This window comes from Octopus bimaculoides, chromosome 3, assembly GCF_001194135.2.
Source record: "Octopus bimaculoides isolate UCB-OBI-ISO-001 chromosome 3, ASM119413v2, whole genome shotgun sequence".
NCBI lineage: Eukaryota > Metazoa > Mollusca > Cephalopoda > Octopoda > Octopodidae > Octopus > Octopus bimaculoides.
The window spans coordinates 125,339,155-125,344,030 of NC_068983.1; the positions used below are offsets into that span (position 1 = coordinate 125,339,155).

A 4,876-nucleotide genomic window follows, 5' to 3' on the forward strand; every position below is an offset into this window, starting at 1 on the left:
GATGTAGTTCGACTTTGCCGAGGCCTTTAATAAGGTTGATAATGAAATGATATGTTAGAATCTACGTGACCGGTGTATCACTGTAAACTGGGAGTGTGGCTGTATGATTGTTTTAAATGACAGAAATCAGTCAGTTGCAGTCAATTTAGCTATCTCTGTGAAGACATCGACCCGCAGAGGAATCCATCAAGGAACTGTGCCAGAACCACTACTGGTTGAGGTGGTTTTCTCAGACATGCCTTCAGCCATACAGTCAGCCACTCTCATCAGCTATATATATATATGTTTATATATAACGATGACCACTAAAGTGGACATTTAATGTGCTAGAAGATCACATGTGTCTACTAAGATCTAATAGAAATTCAGCGAAATACCAAACCGTATGCGGGCAAAACAGTGAAAATTACATAAATAAAATTAAAACATTGTTATTCGTGTACCGGTTTCGGAATTAACATTCTCTTACCGAAAATGTCTGTCCCTCTTCAGCACGACTGCACGGAAATTATAATTCTCAGAATCTTATACAAGTTGTGCACCCCTAGAGGCGAACGTGTATATGGTTCTGCTAATTACAACTTAATGGTAAAAATCAAATGTCTTCGTTTTGGCGCGCTAATTCCGGAAATATCTCTGCAGAAAATGGTCACTGCGTAGCATATATCCAATTTGAGAACGTGGTTATGGTTAATATATATATATATATATATATATATATATATATATATATGTACACACACATACATACATATTCATATATATCTATATATATAGAAGTTCATCAATACATACGTACATATATATAAATCGTGGCACTCCGTCGGCTACGACGACGAGGCTTCCAGTTGATCGAAACAGCCTGCTCATGAAATTAATGTGTAAGTGGCTGAGCACTCCACAGACACGTGTACCCTTAACGTAGTACTCGGGGAGAATCAGCGTGACAGGTGACAAAGCTGGCTCTGTGAAATACACGTGCAATAGAAACATGAACAAAGGGAGAAAGTTGTGGTGAAGGATACAACAGGATTCGCCACCACCCCTTGCCGTAGCCTCGTGGAGCTTTACGTATTTTCGGTCAATGTCTGGGAATCGGGACCGCGATCCTACAACGGTGATCCTAACGACTTCGTCATTGCGCCTTCACACACACACACACACACACACACACACACACACACACACACACACACACACACACACACACACATACACACGCACACACACACATGTATATATGTATGTATGTACGTATGTATATCTTTTAATCAAAAGTCTGGCCTAGGGCTAAACAACAAAACAACAGCAGCAGCATAAATATATAATGAGGGAACATCTACATCAGCAATTAATTCTCAACGACTTTTCACCTATGGTCCCCTTTGATTACTACTTTATTCTGGTGGACCTCCGCCCCCACCCACTGGTCCCCACCCCATATCCTTTTGATGTTTAAGGATGGTATAACGATTGCTATAAATTCACTTGGAATGCTTCCAGAAGATATAGAAACACTCGCCTCAGATCGAGTTGGATGGCGAACAAAAGTGTGGAATGGAATGAAAGCGTTTGAAGAGGCCAGGATAACACAAGCAAGACTCAGAAGATATTTAAGGAAGAATGTAAAGATCGAGAAGGTGAATGACAATGACCTTTTTTGTGTGCACAGTCTGTGACAGACCATGCCTGTCTTTGGCTGGCCTCAAATCTCACCTGGGAACCCATGGAAAACAAACTTCAACCAACTATTCTGATTATATGTCTGTGCACACGTTTGAATGTGTTGTAGCCAGAAGGCTTGCAAATCCAATGGGGGTCTTAAAAGACATGTTATGATCCACAATGAGCAGAACTTACTTGCCGGTGTTGGTAGTTTACATCAGAGGTTCAATCTGTGTGGATATTGTTTCAGAACATTGTCTGGTTTAAAAAGCCACATCAGACGCCATGAAGGGGCTAAGGTGTAGGTACAGGAGGTGGTCAAACTCTGTGTAAGGAGTAAACAACCACCACCACGTATGTATATATGTATAGATGTTTTGATGATAGACATTAATTCGCGAATTTACTTATTGGTATTTAGTAATATTCATTTCCTCTCCATCTTCGGATGTAATATAAGTTTCAAAGGCAACTAATATTCTCAACAGCCACGGCTTGAAATCAATTTCCATTATCACATATGTGTCTTAAATCATCATGGAAATATTAATCTTATTTACATATGATTTTATTTAATTCTTCGTGTTGGAATTTCACGTTATTTCATATTAACAAATTTCAATTTGGCACCTTGGTTACAAATTAAACATTGAACATAATTGTATTTAATTCCCATATGCGGGTACTCGGAGACAGTTCCTTCATAAATTATTCATGCGTTCGTGAAGGAGAGATAGAATGCAAGTATGCACGAGATACTTCAAGTAACAAATATAGATATATTTCTAAAAAGTAAATCTTAAAAATGACATGATAAAGACAGCTAAGTTTCTACTCTTTCGTGTTTTTTTCAAATATAAGCGGCATTCACTGAATGAGACATATCTATCCTGCATAATGCATTCTTCGATTCCTTATATATTTATAAGTACATGCGAGTTATAGTTGGAATATATCTGAATATTGTCCCACTGAATCCTGAATCAAAGGTTTCCCAGTACCAAACACTTGGCAACAAAACATTTGTAGCTGTCTGTTTCTGCTAAGTAGGTTTAATTCTGAATGCTTTATAAATGTTCGAGTACCCTTGAACTACATTGGAGTATATAACTCGGCGTTATTGCCTGAAATATACATTGGAAATAACTAACTAAATAAATAAATAAATAAATAAATAAATAAAAAGTATGAATAGCTCAAAATGGTCGACATAATTGACTTTATATTGTATCTGACATAGATCGATAGTAATAATCAGTTAGGTACTAGTTTCAATGAATGGACTATGTTCCTTGAGCACAAAGGTGAACAGAGGGTAAGTTATGATGTCTATATTTACATAAAGTAAGTGGATCGACTGAAGTGTTAAATCACCGTTTAAAATTTCCTTAACATTTAGTTACGTTACATTAAATTCTGAGTTTATTTACAGATATGTGCAATCGATTGTTCAGTCAGCATATGTTGGAATAGATATTAGACCAGACTCAGGTATTATATTACGGATGTAAAGTATTGTGTTAATGAGAATTGCAACATCAACTGATAAGTTGATTCAGTTTCCAAACTAACAGAACATGAGTTTTGACAGTGGTAGAAAGAGATAATCAATATATTGGCATCACCTCAGTAATTAATTAATTCAAATGTTCCAAAAAATTTCTCTTGACACATTTGCAGATATAACAGAAAGTACATGTGTGCAAATACACATTTTATGCTAGACTTAATATGTAGTCCTACTACGTACCATTACGTGATTGTGAAGTATATACACCAGAGTCCATTTTGATGCAAGAATATGAACAGCAATACCTATGTGTATATATCTTACTACATTCTATTCTCAAGTTTTGGGAAGTCCTTCAAAGTCTCTTTAGAGCAGCTATTTACTGCCGTGAATAAACGCTAAAGAAAATGAAGTACACGGCGAATATTAGTGTAATACAGCTAGTCTTTTTCTTTATCTAAATCCTCTAAAACTATATAATTTTATATTTAAAAATAATACTTCGTTTTGTACATTTGAATGTTTAAAACCCCAGTGTAAATATTAGTGATACCTCCTTAATAAATTCAATATATTATTCATTAATATCAGCTGTAATATCAACGTCTATCTAGATTCATTCCATCCCTTTTAACGCTGAAATATTAGCAGAATACATTCCTATTAGTCTGTGATATATTTCAAAGCGTTGGTAACGTCCGGCTGCTGTATATATATATATATATATATATATAAACTGCAAGTTATACGCCTTCGTCATCATATTTGAAACAATCAACGCTGATATTTATCATGCAGATTATCCCATAAAGATTAAAATGATATTGTGTAATTTCCTTATTATGTTGCATAACCAAGCAGTAAGTGATACAAACCTATCATGGAGAATTGCCGTAGAGAACTGGCATTTCATCAAATGCTTCTGCAGTCGTCCAGAGATCAAGGAAAAGTTTTTATAGGACTCGACGTAAAGCGCACACATGTATATATATATATGTATCCATGCATACCTTCACACATACATACACCACATACACCTCATCACTCTCTCCCCCTCCATTTCTCTCTCTCACAATATATATATATATGTTGCTTGAAATTATATATATTGCGAGAAGCGAGCTAATGCCAAATCTAGTAGACGATGTATCCAGTACTCTAGAGAGGCAGAAATAGGCCGAAACGGGACTAGTCTGCTGATCCTGTCGATGGACGGAGGTAGAGGTTCACTCCCTTGCTCGCAATATCTCGTATGCAGCTGTGCAACGTTAACCAGCTAGAGTAGATGCACACTTGAGGTTAGAAAAATCGCAGTAAATACCGTTCGAACGGACAGCTGTTGTTGAAGTAGCTACGAACATTATTTGTTACTACAACTACTACGTTGCTGCCTTAGAGAGATGTTACATTTAGATTTTTCACTTGTAAACTCATCGACTGTATGTCGCTTGAAATTATATATATTACAGACACAAGCGAACTAATGTCATCTCTAGCAGACGACGCGTCCAGTACTGCAGAGAGGAAGATATAGCCGGAAACCAAGCTGGTTTGCTGGTCCTGTCGCTACATGGTGGTAGAGGTTCGCTCCGCTGCTCGCAATAGAGGAGCTATCTTCTTGGGGCTAAAAAATTGCAGTAAATTCCGTTCGAAAGGACAGCCAAGATGAATTTGTTATGAACATTACTTATATATGATATA

General features: G+C 36.7%; 1 protein-coding gene across 2 annotated transcripts in view; it reads left to right on the forward strand.

Moving 5' to 3' along the window:
* The window catches only part of LOC106875338 (FMRFamide receptor-like), a 558,102-nt gene that overhangs the window by 60,894 nt on the left and 492,332 nt on the right, over window positions 1-4,876 (forward strand). The gene's annotated exons all lie outside the window — the stretch shown is intronic.